The sequence below is a fragment of the Leopardus geoffroyi genome, chromosome B3 (assembly GCF_018350155.1).
Source record: "Leopardus geoffroyi isolate Oge1 chromosome B3, O.geoffroyi_Oge1_pat1.0, whole genome shotgun sequence".
NCBI lineage: Eukaryota > Metazoa > Chordata > Mammalia > Carnivora > Felidae > Leopardus > Leopardus geoffroyi.
In genome coordinates, this window is record NC_059337.1 from 1,285,621 (window position 1) to 1,305,382 (window position 19,762).

Genomic DNA, 19,762 nt, shown 5'->3' on the forward strand with positions numbered 1-19,762 from the left:
CCAGCCTCGAGGGACACTCGCGGGATGAGCCGCTGGCCTCCCGGCCGAGTGTCTCATCACAAAGTCCGGCAGCCTCAGGAACGCTCCACACGCGAACCACTGGGAAATGCACATCAAAACCACCAGCGACGCCACCCGGCAGCCAGCGGGGCGGCCGCCGTCCCAAAGCGGCAAACAACACGCACTGCCGGGCCGTGGCGGAACCGGAAGCCGTGGCCGCTGTGGGCGGGAACGTACAACGGTGGCTGCGGAACGCGCTGTGGCGGTTCCGGCTCCAGCGGCGGCGGAAAGGACCGTGTGGCCAACGCACGGGCGTGTCGCTGAGCCTCGGAGACGGGGAGACGCTGCACCTGGGGCAGCACCGAGGACCCCTGAGCAAAGGAAGTCCGCGTCAGGGACCGCGGCGTGTGGCCCCGCGAATGTGATGGACCTGGCCTCGTCAAGGTCACGGCAAGGATGGTTGTCGCGGGAGCCCAGAGTGGGGGTCGGAGCTCCAGTCCAGCAAGACGAGTGAGCTCTGGGGCGCCTGGGTGACTCAGTCGGTTCAGCACTTCGGCTCAGGTCGTGATCTCGCGGTTGGTGAGTTCGAGCCCCGCATTGGGTTCTGTGCCGACAGCTCGGAGCCTGGAGCCTGCTTCGGATTCTGTGTCTTCCTCTCTCTCTGACCCTCCCCTGCTCACACTCTGTCTCTCTCCCAAAAATAAATAAAGATTTAAAACAAAAAAAAAAAAAAAGAAAGAAAAGAAATATATATTGGAGGGGCGCCTGGGGGCTCAGTCAGTTGAGCGTCTGACTTTGGCTCAGGTCATGATCTCAAGGTCTGTGAGTTCGAGCCCTGCATTGGGTTCTGTGCCGACAGCTTGGAGCCTGGAGCTGCTTCGGATTCTGTGTCTTCCTCTCTCTCTGACCCTCCCCTGCTCACACTCTGTCTCTCTCCCAAAAATAAATAAAGATTTAAAACAAAAAAAAAAAAAGAAAAATATATATTGGAGGGGCGCCTGGGGGTTCAGTCAGTTGAGCGTCTGACTTTGGCTTAGGTCATGATCTCAAGGTCTGTGAGTTCGAGTCCTGCATTGGGTTCTGTGCCGACAGCTTGGAGCCTGGAGCTGCTTCGGATTCTGGGTCTCCCTCTCTCTCTGCCCCTCCCCTGTTCATGCTCTCTCTCTCTCTGTCTCAAAAATAAATAAATGTTTAAAAAAAAAAAGAAAAGACAAGCCGCACTCTGCAGGTGGCTGGGGCAGACAGTCACACAGCGACGTGCTCACACAGCAGCCGCTGCACCCCTACACCTACCAGTGGTTAGGATGCTGCTTTATGTCGTCCGTGAATCAACACGTAAAGTGTTAAAGGCTGACAACGCGGTATCAGAAGCTTGAGACTGGGTGCCAGGAGGCCTCGGTCCAGGGCAGGGAAGGGACGGCGGGTCCTCCTGGAGGGAGCGCTGAACAGGGACCGCCGACAACGCCCGACGGGCAACGGGGTCGGCCCGGGGGAAGGTCACAGAGGGCGAGGCAGAGGGCACTGCCAGTCCGGACAGCAAGTTGTGACAAGCTCACTAGGGGCGCTCTGGGCTCGGTCAGCAGTGCGCACCTTCCCGGCGGGCTCTCATTTCATAGACGCCCCCCCCCAACATAGGCGGCCTCGATCTGCCCTCTTCCTCTCAAAATCTTGATCCCTTTGCACCCCAATAGGATCTGAGTCCCAAGAGGCTTCTCTGCTGTTTCTTTCGGGCAGCCCAGCAAATCCTCAGGACAGCGGGGCTGCAGGTGCCTGGCTAAGGTCCTGGGGTCTCAGGAGCGTGTAAGGGAAGCTCGCAGCCACCGGCCGGGCACCCAGCCTGCTCATTCGGCAGGACAGACCTGGCGTTCTTGTCCCAGCCGGGTCCTCAACACTCATTCTTTCGCCCCCTCTGCCAAGCCCCCTTTCTTGGAACCCGGGCCCGCGGCCCCACAGCTACAGCTTTATACAAAGGGGGTACCACACGGCAGTTTCCAAACCCCCGGCTCCTTCAGATCTCTGTCTTCTCTCTCTCTCTCTCTCTCTCTCTCTCTCTCTCTCTGCTTCACCTCTTCTGGGTAATTAAATGGAAAGAGCCTAGAAACCCCCTTCTAATCAATAATTCAAAATGTTGGTCTCCAGTGACATTTTTTTTCATTACAGTTCTCCAGGTCAGGCATTCATGAATTCTCCAGGATGGAGGTCCCTGCTGGGATCTGGAAGTACAATTAACACCGTCTTTGGGTAATTATGTATTTTTAACTTATCCTGCTTCTTTTTTTTTTTCCCCTAAGCAGCCAGAAAAGATTATTTATAAGTAAAGGGAAATGTTACGGTCTCGTGAGTTGGGCATTTGTCAAGAAAGAGACATTTGAAATATTTGCTGAGTCGAGAAGGAGGTGAAAACGGTTCAAGCCCCGCTTAAAAATTCCTGACGTGACATTTCGGCTTTGTAATGAGCACCCCGGGTGTCCCTTCTCTGCTGGCCCCGCCTGCCATCTCCTTGTCCCTCAGGAGACCGTGCTGGTGGCTCAACCAGCACCCGTTCTTTCCTTCCCTCAAAATTCCATGTCAGTAACAGAACGCTGATTTTGTTCAGCACGGCAAGGGGTCCAACTTAAAATCCCTCCCAACTCCACTGCAGCTAGAAGTAACCAGGTGAACGTGTCGGCCGGTGAGATGCAAACAGAAGTCTACTGTGTGAGGCCTCAGGGAAAACGAAGCCCACTCAGCCAGCCTATGCCTGTGCCCAGCCTGGAATGTGAAAGTGATGGCTGGAAGAGGAGCAGCCATTTTGCAACCGAGGATAAAACTCACACATTAAGAGTGACACAGCAGAGAGCCAAAAAACAAACAAAACCCCAGACACAGCTGCGCTGGTCCTGAATAGACTTCTTCAGGATTCCTGTGATTTGTGAAAAACGAATTCCGGTGTAGTTAAGCCACTGGTAGATCTGTTTCCTCTTACGTGTGGCCGGTGCGAGCCCTGAATGACGTACCCTTCTAGATAACTGGACACTCGCAGAGCCAACTAAACCAGCATCAGAGGAGACACGGGCAGTGTCTAAGACCATCCTCCGCTGAAAACGATGTGTTTTCAGGCTCCCCTGCCCTGCAGGTTAGGAATGCGGGGTTGAGTCACCGTCTCTGAGGACAAGAACCTCAGCGGCCACAGTGAGCACCTGCCGTTATGTCTCAAGCCCCCGGCACCCCTGCTGGGGCCCCAGGCTGCTGAGGCCCTCCTTTTACAGGAACCACCCCTTCTCCGTGAAGCTCCCTCTTCTTCTCCTCATGCCCCTGGCTCTTCCTCCCCAGGGATCACTGTCCCCAGCCTCACTGCAGGACCGATCTGCTCTCCTTCCTCCCGGTAACCGCCCCCTCCCCGGGCGGGGCAGACCGTCACCCAGGAAGTGTTGCCTCTTCCCTCCTCTCTTCCGTGCTCCAGACTGACACATACTGTGTGCCTGACCCCCTGGGACGTCCAGGCCTAGTATCCAAGCCGAACCGGTCTTCTCTTGTTAGTCAAAGCCACCGCGAGCATCTCTTCACACCCACTAGAAAGGCTATTATTTTTGTTTTCATTGTTTTAAATGTTGATTTGAGAGAGAAAGAGAGAGAAAGGGAGAGAGCGCGAGCGGAGGGGGGGACAGAGAGAGAGAATCCCAAGCAGGCTCTACACTCAGCACAGAGCCCCACTCGGCCTCCAACTCACCAACCTTGTGATCCAGACCCGAGCGGAAATCAAGAGTCAGGCCCACGGAGCCACCCAGGGGCCCCTATTATTTTTATAAAAAACAAACAAGATAACAAGTGTTGGCAAGGACGTGAAGAAATTACTGGCGGAAATGTGAAACGGTGGGGCCCCTGTGGAACCCGGCAGGGCGACTCTTCCAAAAAATCGAAGCTACAATCAGTGTCCGATCCAGTCATCCGCTTGCAGGGATGCCACCCGCCTCCCTGGAAGATCACGAGACCGTGCCAGGCGCGGGAGCCCCCCCCAAGACCAGGAGACCGTGCCAGGCGCGGGATCCCCCCCCAAGACCATCAGACCGTGTCAGGCACGGGGAGCCCCCCCCAAGACCATCAGACCGTGTCAGGCACGGGGAGCACCCCCCAAGACCATCAGACCGTGTCAGGCACGGGATCCACCCCCCAAGACCATCAGACCGTGTCAGGCACAGGGAGCCCCCCCCAAGACCATCAGACCGTGTCAGGCACAGGGAGCCCCCCCAAGACCAGGAGACCGTGTCAGGCACGGGGAGCCCCCCCAAGACCATCAGACCGTGTCAGGCACGGGGAGCCCCCCCCAAGACCATCAGACCGTGTCAGGCACAGGGAGCCCCCCCAAGACCAGGAGACCGTGTCAGGCACGGGGAGCCCCCCCAAGACCAGGAGACCGTGTCAGGCACGGGGAGCCCCTACCCACCCCCAGAAGACCCCTGAGGCCCTCTCAGGCACGGGGATGCCCCCCCAAGACTGCAAGACCGTGTCAGCCACGGGGATCCCCCCACCCACCCCCAGAAGACCGGGAGACCCCTCTCAGGCAGGTCCTTGCACACCCACGTTCGGGCAACAGTGCTCACAACATGAAAACCTGGCTGCGAGCCAGGGTTGGGGGCAGGTGACCAGAGAAGCACGGGGGCCACACCCAGGAAGGAGCCTTGGTGCCACGTGGGCCACGGCCATCACAGATCAAGCGTGTGGTCCCTGTGACAGGCACGGTCACGGTGACGGATGCAGGGGTGGGTGCGGGGGGTGCAGTGCATGGGAGGAACACAGTAGTCAGCGTCGGGGAGGCGGGGGGACACGGGTGGGCGTGGGGGCAGGAGTGGACGCAGTGGGGGTTGCGGGGGGGAGGGGCGCAGTGGTAGGAGGGGGGAAAGGGGGGCAAGGGGGGACGCAGGGGTGGGCACGGAGGAGGGGTGTGGGGGGCAGGGGCGCGGGGAGATCAGGGGTCCTGCTGGACAGGGACCGAGCTCCCGAGTGGGAAGATGAGACGGTTCCAGAGCCGGGCAGTGGCCGCGACCACACAGCACTGTCAACCGGGTTCCTGCCGCTGAAATGTGCACAGACCCGCGTGATGAAAACACGTTCCTACAACCTGTTAAATGTCTGCTCACCCTCCCTCCCGTCTGCCAATCTTGTGCACGTGTGCGTGTGCACGCCCCCTTCCCAAAACCTGGGGTCACCCTTCACCCCCTTCTGGCCTCTCTCTGTCCATCAGCAGGCGCCAGCCCCAGGTCACCCCCTTTCGGCCTCCCTCGGACCGCCCACCAGCAGGCACTGTCCAAGCCACCTTCTGGATGCGACCCCGGGTCACCCCGCCTCTTCCATGACCACTACTCTGATCCGTGCCCCCGTGTCTGACGGAAGGGCCCGGCCCAACCTCCCGGTCCCTTCCTGCCGCCTGTCTGTCCACCGTCCCCCGGTACCAGTGTGGCCGCCTCCCCACCTACGACCTGGGCACGCTGCCCAGCGCCCCTAGAACAAGGTCCAGGCCGCCAGCGCTCAGCCTGCGTACTCCGTTCCCCACCCACTGCTCCCTGCACGGCTCGGTACTCTGGCCCAACAGCAGAACAGACCAGCCTTTCTCCAGGCCCTCCCTCGCTGCGACGCCCTTAGCAAGAGCCCATCTCTCTTACCTTTCGGGCAGCCACCCTAAAGCCACCTCCTCAGAGAGGCTCCCCCTCGCCCCCCGACTTCGGGGCCCCCTCTGTTGTCTGTCACAACATCCATGTGCAATCATGTGTCTCCTGACTGGCGAGACGCGTCTCCCCTACCAGACCGGGAGCTCCGGAAATGGCGTGATGGTCTCCGCCTGCCTGACACACAGTAGGTGTTCAGTAAGTGCTTACTGACCGAATGAAGGCACGGGTCTGCTAAGCTCTCCTGACCTGGTCGGGAGCCGGCAGCTCCCTCCGGGGAAAGCAGCTTCTCCCGCCCTCTCCTGTAGTTACCCACTAGGCTCTGGGTTTAGAGGCATTCGGTCCAGAGGGAAGAACGTGTCTGCCAGGGGACGCGGCGGTGGCTCTGCTGACCCAGAAGGTGACACTGTGAAACGGGAGGAGTGTGTGTGCAATGCAGGACGTCCCCTGGGTGCCTCTCGGGTCTCCTATGTCTTATGATCGAATTGGAAAACGAGAATCCAATTCCAATGGCCGAGGCCGGCTGTCACAAACCAGAGGCCACAGGCCAAGGCTGGCCCCCTACCTGTGTTTGTAAATAAAGTTTTATTGTAACACAGCAGCAGCCATTTGACTGCTGCGCAGAGCTGAGCAGCCGAGACAGACGCTGCATGGCCCTCGGAGGCCACGTGTGTGCTGCCTGAGCCTTTACAAAACAGGTTCGCCAGTTCCCAGGCCTCGGCCCCCCTGGGGTGCCTGCCGAAAGCCGAGGGAACATCGAAGGAGTAACGGGTTCGGTGGAAGGTTACGACAATGACCAGCTGCGACCGCGGCGGACCAGCTGTGGAAAGGAGACTCGCATTTATGGGTGTTTCCTTCCTGTTTTGATGTACACGTTTTGTGTGTAGTAACCAAGTATACTTGTGTTCTCCCCTCCGTCAACCCTCGTGTGATGTGGCACGTGCACGGCAGTTCACCTTCTCCCTCGCGTGGGTACGTGCGTCGTACGTACATCAGAGCGAGAGTTTTAATCAGCGGAGAGAAGACTGAACACTTTACCCCGAGACAAAAAGGGGGCCGGATATCCTCCTCTGGGGGTGGGATCTGTGTCTTTTTGGTGGCACGTGGGCTTGGCTGTCCCAGACACGTGACCTTTTACCGTCTATATGTGGAGACTAAGCGAGATGCGTGTGGTGTCGAGGTGCCAGGGTGGATGGACCACGGTGACGCTCTTGAGCGGCACCGTGGTTGGGCTGGACTGCATTTTCCGGAGGCCCCCTGCTACAGGTGTGTGGCCAAGCCGGCCGGGGCGGGCAAGCTCGCGCTTCGAGGCCTGGGCGCCCCCAGGGAAGCGGCAGCCGTGGTGCTCAGATGCACGGTCACTGGGCCGCAGACCAGCTCTTTGCTGCAACGACCAGCTGGCGACCAGCGCATCCTCCCCGAATCCTTCTTCAGCTTCCCCAGCCACGGGGCACGGAAAGTTCGCTCCAGACGCAGGGCGCTCGCTGGCTTCTGCAGAGCCCCCGCGCCTTAGGTCAGAGGAGAACAGACCCAGACTCCAGCCCGTCCTCATGGTCTCCAGCTTGTACTTGCGTTGCGGGAGGGGGCCCTCGCCCTCCCCGCCCCCCCCACCGCACCGCACACGAGGGGGCCCTCCGTGTCCTCCCCCGCGGCCGCACCAGAGAAGAACCGTCACGCTCCTGTTAACTGACCCTGTCACAGAAGCAAGCGCACGCGCGTCCAGCCTCCCGGACGGTGCCCGGCTCACACGCTGAGTACCCGCCCAGGTGCAAGGTGCACCTGGAGAGGCAGAGAGGAGCGGGCACAGAGCCGCACCCGGAGCTCCCGCACGGACAGAAGGAAAACGGGCTCGAGTTGCTCCAATTCAAGGGAAAGGGGACACAGGCCACAGCAGGGGACACGCAACGTGCCCCAGGGCGTGAAAACGCAGAGGCTTTGCAGCCAGCCAGCCCCGGATGGTGATCCTGGCGTCCCCCGGTGGGTGCCTCCGTGCCTTCCCCTTTCCCGTCTCTCTGGAGCGGAACCTCGGGGGACGGTGTCTCTGATGGTGGGGACCCTGTCGGGGAAGCCGTCGCAGCGAAGGGTGCGGTGTTGCACGTGGGCCTGGCGGGAGAGCGGCCCGCATAGCGTCTTCCCGTCTTGTGCAGAAGGAGTTAATGCATCTTGGTGAGAGAGAGAGTGGGAAAAGGTCATTCTGCAAATATTCCAAAGCAATTTCATGAAACGGTGGGCTCTCATCCATCTGCGGTAACAAACTGGCAGGAGCCTGGAGCCTTAAGCACCCTACGTTCGGTGAAGTTATGGCTCCCGGCGGGGAGATGTCGTATTTTCTTCCAAGGCCGAAGCGGAAAGATACACAGCGTGCCGCGCTCACAGGCCTGTTACGCCGGGAGCCGCGCGCGCCCCCGTTGCTGTGCGCGGACGACGGGTGATAAATCAACCTGTGCGATTTGCAACTGACCGGTTCACGTGTTCCCGAATGTTCCTCTGATCTTTCGGAAACGAAGGAATTTCACCTAGAACGAGTAGTCGGATGAACTTTAATCTTGCCCACAATTGGCTAATAAAATCGGGGGCGTGCTGTCGCGAAAACGTCTGTGATGAAACGGCCCGCCCACAGGCCACGCCCACAGGCCACGCGCAGCCTCCGCCGCAAACCCAGCCCTTCGGTTCCGGAGTCCGGAAGCCTGCGCCCTTTCGTGCTTGTTCGTGAGAGGAAAATGTACGCATGAAAAAGAGCCATCGGTGATGGCTGCGGTGACCCGGGTGCCCTGCGGGGGGACACCGGTTTGGAAGGTCAGGATCCGGGCAGGGGGCAGGAGCAGACTGCCCGGTTTTCACTGCAGCGCGCTCATTGCTCCTCGTCGTCTCCACGCTGGTCCGTCTGTCACCGGTTCTGCACAGCCGCCCGCTCTGCAGAAATGCAGCCTTGCGGCCCTCACACAGGCACGCGTCCCATCTCTGTTTCTGGGCTCCCCAGGAATGCCTGCCCTGCCTGCTCCCAGCCCGCCCCCCCCCCCCCCCGGCCCTCTGCCACCCAGCCGGCCCCCCGCTGTAACAGAGCCTCCCAGTCCCAGCATGCGGCCACCAGGACCCGGTCCTGGACCTCCAGCGAGGCCACCGCTCCAGGGACCGCCCCTGAACGCAGGCACCTCGCCCTGGTAACGACCCAACCCACCGTGTGGACCCTCTGCCCCCAGATCCCACCAGCTTCACCTCGGCTGGGCCATCTGCTTCCCTCAACCCCCTGCCTTCTGGGGCCCTAGGGAAGCTTCCCTTTGCAGGGCAGCGCCGGGAATGGCGACAAAATCCATCCTAAGGGCTGATCTCCTGACGGAGGCCGTGGGGCTGCGATGCGCTCGCTGAGGACAAAATAGAACCGTGGATTTAAAAGGCCCCAAGCAGAGACGCAGCCATGTTCACAGCGTCGTGTATCTGCTTCCATTGATTTGTTTTCCTACAAAATGCAACTGCTAGCGTTTTTTCCCCGTAAAATGTAATTATATTTTGACATCCTACTTTGTCATCTTTTGTTTTCAATTTCCTTCTTCTTTTTTAATGTTTGTTTATTTTGAGAGAGAGAACACGAGCAGGAGAGGGGCAGAGAGGGAGACAGAGAATTGCAAGGAGGCTCCGAGCTGTCAGCGCAGAGCCAGGTACGGGGCTCAAACCCACAAACGTGAGATCGTGACCTGAGCAGAAATCGAGAGTCAGATGCTTGACTGAGCCGCCTAGGTGTCCCATAACCTATGTTCCTTAGAACTCTGGAACTTGAACATTCCTCCTCTTTGAAAGTATTTGCCAGCAACCTTTTACTGCCACTCAGCGTGCACTGGTATGTGACGCCCGCTTTTGCCACGTGGCCATACTCCGCGGTCTCGCCCCCTCACCACGGTGCCAACAGCCCCAGGCTGGACATCCTTGCAAATGACTCTGCAAACACCTTCTGTTATTTCGTGGAAAGTGAAAACGCAGGGTCAAAAGTCATGGCAAATCATACTATTGCTGTTAGATTTTGCCAACATGCTTTCCAGAAGGTCTGAAAAACTCACGCTCACCCAGTACTACGGGTGAGTGTCCACCCCTCTGCGTCGCAGCTACAGCCCAACCCGCTCTGGTTAGTTTTTGCCACTGGCAAGGTCTGATTCGCACTTCTTTGGTGGTACACGCAGCTGGACGTTTTTCGTCTATTTATGGCTATTTCTGCCTCTTCTTGTATGAATACCTTTGCACGTCCTTTCTCTGTTTCCACTGGGCACATCTCTTTTCCCTCCTGATTTGGGCACTTGCTGGGCAGCCTGTGGAGCGGGACAATAAGAGATCTCCAGTCAGACTCGCGCTCCCCAGCCTGCTAGGTGGGCTAGAGAGAGGGGGGGTGACAGCTCGGGGCCCCTGGCTGAGCTCCACGTGGCCACATGGCTGTGAGGGAGTTTTGGAGAGAACAGGTGGGGAGTGTGACACAGGGAGGGCAGGGCAGAGGGTACCACAACCCCTGTTCCAATTCTGGGGTGGGCAGAAGTGAGTGGGGAGGAGCAGGGGGGAGGAGAGAGGGCAGGGAGAGAAAAGAAGGTAAGGAAGTCCGTTCAGGAAAGACAGAGGACCCAACAGGACCGTAGGGCGTCCACAGGACAGCAGAGGAGCCAGCAGGTTTAGGGGGCCACGGACAGGTTCAGAGCTGCACTCCAGTCCTGTGACTGGTCATGTGCAGGAGGTGGAGCGGGCAAAGGGACGGGAGGCGCTGCGGGACTCCCAACCACCCTGGGCCACCACGTACACCGGCACAACCCTGGTCTCCGGGATCTGGGTCCCTTGCTGCCACATCACTGCCTTCTGCACTAAAGCCGCTGAAATTAATGTCCCTCTAAGAAGCACGTCACTTCCTCTCAGATCGAAATGCTGGCAAAAGACCAATCATTCTTCATCGCTGATTAAAATGTCTCAGGAAGAAACTGGAAATCACAGAGGACGCCACCGCCCTTGCAGCTACAGCAGGGACAGGAACCAGAGCGGGTCCCAGGGACGGCCAGGCTGCCCCCCGCCACACGTGAGGGTTTATGGCAGGGGGGAGGCTCCCGGGGTCACAGAAAGATGCTTAGGCAACCAGAGGACAATGCTCCCGCTTAGGACCCTCAAGAATCACTTGTTCCACTTTTCCCAGGAACGCCTTGCTGGATGTACTTGTCAGAACCACGAACCGCCCGGTGTCTTCTGGGAGAGTCCCATCCAGTATGGCTGGGGCAGGACCAGGAAATCAGAATTTTTAACCATTTCTTACGATCGGGCCAAGGGCTGATTTTGTCCAGCACTTCTCACGTTACAATTTCAATAAAAGGAGATTAAAAAACCGATTCCTACGAGTTCCATTCTTGCCTACGATAGACTAAATTATACAGATCAGCTCTTTTACCAAAGAACAAATAGAAACTATGGACAAAAATTGTTTTTTAATTTTGTTTAAAAACATCCTAGGGGCGCCTGGGTGGCTCAGTCGGTTGAGCGTCCAACTCTTGATTTCAGCTCAGGTCATGATCCCAGGGTTGTGGGAATGAGCCCCGAGTTGGGTCCTGTGCTGACAGTGCAGAGCCTGCTTGAGGTTCTGTCTCCCTCTGTCTGCCCGTCCCCAGCTTTCTCTCTCTGTCTCTCTCTCTCACAAAAAAATAAATAAATCGAATCTAAGAATATCCTAGAGCAATATGCTGCAGTGAGGTCTTAAGGCAGCTCAGCGAACTCAGAAGGAAACCACAAGGTGACCTGATGGCATCGCTATTTGCCTTGAAGTATTTGCTGATTCTTAAGAAAATCCTAAAAGCCAGTCGACTTGTGTGTTGTACAAGCTGGTCAGCGAGGAAGCCAAGAGAAGGAGAGACAAATCAGAAGCAGCAGCCGCGAGGCTGTGAGACCAAGCACAGCCCTGTCGTCTGACCCCCGGGAGAGCGGGAGTGGGGGACAGGGCAAGCCCCGGGGGACGGGCACGTGCCCCAACTCTGGACGGGACCCGAAGCCTGGCAGCAACAGACGGGCTTGCACAAGGACCAAAGCCTGGCTTCCAGTGTGCTCAGTCCCAGCCTGGGTTACGATGGTCTGCCCGTCCCCTCACTTCCAAAGGCAAAAGTGGATCCTCTCAGGAAGAAGGAAGGGGCATCGTCTGGACCCCTGAGTCACCTCACCATTTTCACATCATTATCTGACATTCAGCAAACAAATGACACAGCATCTGTGGACATGTGGGAGGCTTAGAACCAAGGGAAAAACAGACACAGAAATAGACCCAAGGAGACCCCACAATTTTGGAATCATTGAACCAAGACTTTCAAAGTAACTGTGACTTTGGAGAAAATGAAAAACCAGATGGAGGGTTTTGGTAAAGAATTACCACGTATTTTAAAAGATCAAGTAAATTATTTATAGATTTCGGATACTAACCCTTTATCCGACATGTTATTTGCAATTATCTTCTCCCATTCCGGTGGCTGCCTTTTAGTTTTGCTGATTGTTTCCTTCACTGTGCAGCTTTTTACCTTGATGATGTCCCAATGGTTCATTTTTTTTGCTTTTGTTTCCCTTGCCTCTGCAGATTGTCTGGTAAGAAGCTGCTGTGGCCAAGGTCAAAGAGGTTGTTGCCTGTGTTCTCCTCTAGATCCAAAGGGGCACATGCACCCCAATGTTTATAGCAGTGTTATCAACAATAGCCAAAGTATGGAGACAGCCCAAGTGCCCATCGACGAATGAATGGATTCAGAAGATGTGCTGCACACACACACACACACACACACACACACACACACACACACACACACGCTGAAATATTACTCAGCGATCGAAAACAATGAAATCTTGCCATTTGCAACAACGTGGATGGAACCAGAGTGTGTTATACGAAGTGAAATAAGTCAGAGGAAGACAGATAGATGATTTCACTCAGATGTGGAATTTAAGAAACAAAACAGATGAACATAGGGGAAGGGAAGGAAAAATAAGATAAAAACGGAGAAGGAAGGAAACCACAAAAGACTCTTAAATACAGAGAACAGGGGCGCCTGGGTGGCGCAGTCGGTTAAGCGTCCGACTTCAGCCAGGTCACGATCTCGCGGTCCGGGAGTTCGAGCCCCGCGTCGGGCTCTGGGCTGATGGCTCAGAGCCTGGAGCCTGTTTCCGATTCTGTGTCTCCCTCTCTCGCTGCCCCTCCCCCGTTCATGCTCTGCCTCTCTCTGTCCCAAAAAAAATAAATAAACGTTGAAAAAAAAATACAGAGAACAAACTAGGGGTCACTGGAGGGGGGAGAGGGGAGATGGGACAGACGGGTGATGGGCACTAAGGAGGGCACCTGTTGGGCTGAGCACTGGGTGTCGTGTGTAACAGATGAATCACTTCTGCTCCTGCAACCAATACCACGTGGCACGTTAACTAAGTGGAATTTAAGTAAGCTGATTGAAAAAGTAAATAAGATAAATAAAAGATCAAATAAAAACCCTAGAACTGAAGGAAAAAACAACTGAAACTAAGACCTCTGTGGGTAGGTTTGGTCGCACATTAGGCACAGCTGAAGAAAGGACCAGTGACTCCCAAGACAGGTCAGAAGAGAAGGTCCAGGTTGCGCGAAGAGAGAGAACGCAAACAACACATGGAAAATTCTGGAGGGAGGGGAGCGTGCAGGACAGGGCTGGTTAGGGGAGGCACGCGTGCATCGGCGTCCTTCAGAGGAGGGAACAGACGGGGCACAGGTACTCTGTCCAGAGAGAACACCGGAATTTCCGCCACTGCCAGAAGACGTCAAACCACAGGGTAAGGAGCACCGTGGACCCCAAACGGTACGTGCTGAGGGCCTCACGGAGGCATCGCTCGTAAAACTGCTCACACCAAAAACAAACACGACGACCTTTCTTAGAAAAATCTAAAAATTAAACTTCATGCATTTATTATTTACTTGCATCATTTACTAATGACCGATGACATCAGAACCTCTGAGACCTGGGCCAGGACATGGCGGCGGGGGGGGGGGGTGTTGCTCCCCACACGTTCAGGTGCCAGGGCCTCTCCCCCGGACACTCCCATCTGGTCGGCTGGGGCGAGGCCTGTGAATCAGCATTGTCAACAAGCCACAGAGGTGTGACTCTGCTGTAGAGGACCCCCTCTGCAAATGCAGCTTGTCCTCGCCCCTCTGGTGACAGCAGAGGAAAGAGGCCCCGGCCAGCTCCGGGCACACTGAGCAGGTGGCCCCGTCACGGTCAGTGCCTTCTGCAGCCAGGGGTGGTCCGGGAAGCCGCTCTTCGGAGCGGGGACCCAGGGCGCCCCGGGGGCCTGCAGGGACCAGAGGAAATGCGGCAGGAAGGGATGGGGGTTCCTGGTCCCGCCTAGAGACTCCCACAGACTTGCTCTGATTCCAAGCGGGCCCACAGCTCCGCCATCTGTCCACTTCCCGTGTGCCAGGCACCTGGGGAGCACTTCTCCACGGCGTCCTCACCTTCTCACGGCAAACCCACGAGGGGAAATTATCACCCCCATTTACGGACTCAGGGAAGTTCAGTAACCCACACAAGGTCACCACGGCCGGGACGAGGGGTTTGAACCCGCAGAGCTTGGTTTCCAAGGCTGCGCTTACGGCTCCTGGTTCTAGGGCCTCCCTAAATCCCTGTCCGCCGTTCACACGCACTCACCCCACAGGCCGACATGGCTCCTTCCATATCCCCCCTGCAGAGCGTGTTTGGTGGGGGGACAGCCTGACGGAGCATAGGGAGCAGCGGGCCGGGACCGGAAAACCCACTTGCCGCCCACGCCGTGGTTCTAGGAAGGCTCCCTCCTTCCGGCGGTTTCCCCATCTGGAAAGCAGGGGACATAATACCGCCTCGGGACTGTGCCAGGGTGACCTGCCTTTGAAGGTTGGGGTCACTGCTCCAAAAGGCGAGCGCCACGCGGCACGCACCCAGGGCGGCTGACATGGGGTCCACGTACCGGACAAGCACCTGGGGTGGGACACGGGGTCCCACGTGCTGGACACACACCTGGGGCGGGACTCGGGGCTCCACCTACCGAGCAGTCTGAATGCCTTGTCCACACTGTGACTGCACCGGGGCGGCTCCCGAGAAGCCGGGGGTCTGGGCCTGCAGTGTGGCCCGGGGCCGCCAGCCCTCATTCCTGCCGCTGTGAGCTCATCCCCTCCCCTCACCACGGACAGGCTCACCCGGCCACACTTGCGATCTGAAACAGTGGTGTCTAGAGGGTCTCAATAAGCTCGGAAATCTGATCATATCATTCTCTGAAATTTCCTTTCTGGTGCCTGATTCAATGGTTTTTTTTTGTAGCTTTTACGTAAGCTTTAATAAAAGACCGATGAATTCGATGGTAGAAATAAACGCCTCTACAGGTGATGACAGGACAGGCGGCACCAGTTCTGGGCAAACTTTCAAGAGAAGAAAATGAGGCATGGAGTCTTGTCCCTCCTCTCCTCACCCCGCCCTCATTCGGGGCTACCCACCTGCACCCCTGTGGCGGCCGCCCAGCACCCCCGGGGACTTCCCCGACTGCCTGGGACTCCCGCGTGGCCCCCGTCCGTGGACAGAGACCCTTCCCGTGCAGACCGGCCTGTCGTCCGGGGTTCACGGTGGAGGCGTGGGGAAAACAGGAGGGAGAGGGGGCCGGAGGGGCAGAAGGAAAGAAGGACAGGAGGGAAGGAAGGGGAGAGGACGGGAGGGAAAAGGGGAGGTAGAGGTGAGGGCAGAGAGGGGAGGGGATGGCTGTGCAGTGGCCGGCCGGCCCGCGCAGAGACGGAAAAGCAAACACCCGGAAATACGTGGGGACCGCTGCTGGACCTTCCATTTCCCCGGCCTCACGGGCTCCTGGGGAAGGCTGCGGCCCCCTCCCCTGCTCGGGTTACAGGAGGACTGAGCGCTCCAGCCTCACCCCTGTCCCGCTCCTTTCTGGATCTGCCGTCCCCACAGCAGAACGTGCTTCCCACCGCGTGCCGGGCTCCCGCCCCAGCCGAAGGCCTGCAGGTGCGTGCCCGGTGGAGGTCACTCCCGGCTGGGGGACGAGCGTGTCTAATGTGGGAGCCAAGCACGGGCAGGCCCACCTGTAGGCCACAACCTCCCCCGACTACGGACAGGGCTGTCGCTTCCCCTGCCCTCCATCTGAGCCCAGTCTCTCAGTGGGTCTGAACTGAGAGGGAACGAGAGCGACGTTTGGTGATTCTGCTACCGAGAAGGCATCGCTTGGGGCGCCCGGGCGCTCAGTCGGTTGAGCGTCTGACTCTTGATTTCGGCTCAGGTCACGATCTCACGGTTCGTGGATTCGATGCCTACGTCGGGCTCCAGTGGACAGCGCAGAACCTGCTTGGGATTCGCCGTCTCCCTCTCTCTGCCCCTCCCCCACTCGTGCTGGCTCTCTTTCTAAAAATAAAATAAATCTTAAAGAGAAAAAAAAGAGGAATCACTCCTCAAAAGCCTGCCGCCTAAGCAGCCCCCAGGGTCAGGGTCCTTCCACCAAATCTGGCAGAGCCCCTGCTGAGTTAGGCACCCTGATGGGCCTCAGGGAGGATGCCCAGGGTTTCGTTTCCACTCGCCTCCACCCCAGAGCCTTGAGCTATGGCATCCTCTACTCGTCTGCCCCCAAGCCCGTGGCAGACACCGTGGTCCAGAAGATGCCTGCAGGCCTTCCCAGCGGTGGGGGGGAAGGAGCACTTAGAATTTTCTACGGGGGCCTCAGATCCAAAGCGAGGGAGTCAGCCTTCGTGCCCCGCAGTGACCAGGCGCTGGGCACAGGCTGCCACCAGGAAAGGGCTGTGACTTTGGGAAAGATGACTCTCTTCAGCCGCGGGCGATGCCAGGGGAGGGTCTCAGCTGTGAGCTGGTGGCAGCAGGCACCCTGGCAGCTACCCGGGGGCTCAAAGGGGCGGGTGGCACGTCACCACACCCACAGCTGCTTCCATGTTGCCTTCTCTCAGTTCGGTTTTTGTTTGGAGCAAGAGACCACAAGTGTCACATCAGACACAAAGTAATCTCAGACAGTAGAGTCTAATTTGCTTTCTGCTTTTGGAGAACGCTCTCCAAGAGCATCTAAACCAAGGCTTATCTGTCCTCCATCCGTCGCTCCCGTTCAGAAACCAAAGAACGAAGTCGAGTCCACGGGAACTTCGTGCGGCCGCTGGGCCCCGTGGAGCTCTGCTCCGGGATCGGTCCACACCGGCCAGCTTCCCACTTGCAGCAACCCCGTGCAAAGGGTGTCAGATGGGACTTCTTCTGTCTGGAGTCTCTACACGCTCCACCACAGGGACACGGGATGACACGCGCCCGCACACTCTAAGGGACAGACCTGCTGCCTTAGCCTGGGCCCCCGGGATGAGGAATTGCACGTAGAACACGCGAAAGTGGGTAACGTGGGAGCGGAGGGCTCAGAGGAGGGCTCAGAGGAGGGAAGGCTAATCCAAGCACGAGCTGTCGAGCTGCTCCCGACCGTGGGCCTGGCGATCCCCCAGGAGCAAGCAGAACTGGCCCCCCGGTTGGGAGGGCAGAGAAGTTACCCACTCCTACCCTGCGGGGGGTACAGGAGGGGGAGGGAAGGAGGGGGGAGGGGAGGAGGGGGAGGAAGGAGAGGTAGAGCAGAAGGAGAAGGAGGGAAAGGGGGGAGGGGGAAGGAGGGAGAGGAAGAGGAGGGAGAGGAGGGGAAGAGGGGGAGAGGATGAGGGGGAAGAGGGGAGTAGGGAGAGGGGAATAGGGAGAGGAGGGGATGAGGGGGAAAGGAGGAGGAAGGCAGGGGAGAAGGGGAGGAGGGGGAGGGGGGAGGGGAGGGAAGGGGGAGGAGGGAGGAGGGAAGGAGGAGGAGGAAGGAGGACGGGGAGGGGAGGGAGGGGAGGAGGGAGGGGGAGGGGAGGAGAGGAGGGAGGAGAGGAGGAGGGGGAGCAGGGGAGGAGGGGGAGGAGGGCAAGGAGGGGGAGAGGATGAGGAGGAAGAGGGGAGTAGGGGGAGGGGAATAGGGAGAGGAGGGGATGAGGGGGACGGGAGGAGGAAGGCAGGGGAAGAGAGGAAGGAGGGGGTGACGCGGAGGGGAGGGGAAGAGGGAGGAGGGGAGAAGGGGGAGCAGGGGAGGAGGGGGAGGAGGGTGAGGAGGGGGGAGGGAGGAGGGGAGGGGAGGAGGGGGAGGGAAGGGGAGGGGAGGGGAGGAGGGGAGGGAGGGGGAGGGGAGGGGAGGAGGGAGGAGGGAAGGAGGGGGAGGAGGGAGGAGGAGAGGAGGAGGAGGAAGGAGGAGGGGGAGGGGAGGGAGGGGAGGAGGGAGGGGGAGGGGAGGAGGGGGAGCAGGGGAGGAGGGCTAGGAGGGGGAGAGGATGAAGGGGAAGAGGGGAGTAGGGGGAGGGAAATAGGGAGAGGAGGGGATGAGGGGGAGAGGAGGAGGAAGGCAAGGGAGGAGGGGAGGAGGGGGAGAGGGGGAGGGGAGGGAGGGGGAGGAGGGAGGAGGAGAGGAGGGAGGAGGAGAGGAGGGAGGAGGGAAGGAGGGGGAGGAGGGAGGAGGGAAGGAGGGGGAGGAGGGAGGAGGGGGAGGAGGAGGAGGAGGGAGGATGGAGGGGGAGGGGAGGGGAGGAGGGGGAGGGGAGGAGGGGGAGGGAGGGGGAGGGGAGGAGGGGGAGGGAGGGGGAGGGGAGAGGAGGGAGGAGAGGAGGAGGGGGAGGGGAGGGAGGGGAGGAGGGGGAGGGAGGGGGAGGGGAGGGGAGGAGGGAGGAGGGGGAGAAGGGCTAGGAGGGGGAGAGGAGGAGGGGGAAGAGGGGAGTAGCAGGAGGGGAATAGGGAGAGGAGGGGATGAGGGGGAGAGGAGGAGGAAGGCAGGGGCGGAGGGGAGGAGGGGGAGAGGGGGAGGGGAGGGAAGGGGGAGGAGGGAGGAGGGAGGAGGGGAGGAGGAGGAGGAAGGAGGAGGGGGAGGGGAGGGAGGGGAGGAGGGAGGAGGGGAGGAGGGGGAGGAGGGCTAGGAGGGGGAGATGATGAGGGGGAAGAGGGGAGTAGGGGGAGGGAAATAGGGAGAGGAGGGGATGAGGGGGAGAGGAGGAGGAAGGCAGGGGAGGAGGAGAGGAGGGGGAGAGGGGGAGGGGAGGGAGCGGAGGAGGGAGGAGGGACGGGGAGGGGAGGGGAGGAGGGGGAGGGAGGGGGAGGTGAGGGGAGGAGGGAGAGGAGGGGAGGAGGGGAGGAGGGGGAGGAAGGAGGAGAGGGAGGGGAGGGAGGGGAGGAGGGGGAGGGAGGGGGAGGGGAATAGGGAGAGGAGGGGATGCGGGGGAGAGGAGGAGGAAGGCAGTGGAGGAGGGGAGGAGGGGGAGGGAGGAGGGGAGGGGAGGAGGGGAGAGGGGGAGGGGAGGGGAGGGACGACGACCCAGAAGAGCCGTTCCCTGGTCACACATGCCAGCCTGAGGTCATCCCTGAATCCGCTGCAGCCTGTGGTCCCAGCAGACGCCAGCACCTGGTATAGAGCAGGAAGACACCCGACCCTGGGGCCAGCGGCACACCTGAGACTACCGCTGGGACGAACACCCTACGTGGCTTTGAGGTCAGAGGTCGGCTCTACCAGGCCGCCTCACGTGTCTCTCTCATAGTTGCCTGTTCCCGGCTCCCGCTCGCCTCGCCTCGGGACATCGGAGTTTAGGTCCTGGGTCCCACGGCTTGGCGAGATTGAGAGCCCCCTGCAGGGCCTGCTTTAAGGCGAATTCCCAGTCCCAGCTCTGACTTGGCGGGCGGCCGGCTTTGGGAGGAGCCTAAGCGGTGGACTGCGCTACAGGGACCCTTCGGCGGAGGTGGAGAGGTTTCTTCGCGGTGCCGCTCAATCCGGCAGGCACGTGAAACGCGGCTAGGGTGACTCGGGCAGGGAGTCTCAAAGTTCACTTCATTGTCATCAGTGTGACTTTCGAAAGCCGTGTGTCACGGGGCTACCGCGACGGAGCGCGCAGCTCAGAGCCCTGCTCCTCGAAGAGCCCGGCAAACCAGCGGCAGCGGCGGCCGGAAGGCCGTCAGAAATGCAGCACTTCAGGTCCCGCTCGAGAGCGACTACGGAGTCAGAGTCTGCGCGGTAACAAGATCCCAGGCAAGGTGTTGGTCGGTACAGACGGACGCTTTCTGGAACGGACTACAGCCTGAGGCCTCCCGCCTCTCTTG

The 19,762-nt window shown here is 59.2% G+C and overlaps 1 long non-coding RNA gene across 1 annotated transcript; it reads left to right on the top strand.

Moving 5' to 3' along the window:
• The first annotated feature begins 1,792 nt into the window (after positions 1–1,792).
• Positions 1,793–2,942, top strand: LOC123584426. Its single transcript, XR_006705413.1, has 2 exons — positions 1,793–2,241; positions 2,642–2,942. It is a non-coding gene; the product is annotated as an uncharacterized LOC123584426 (long non-coding RNA).
• The last annotated feature ends 16,820 nt before the right edge of the window (positions 2,943–19,762 follow it).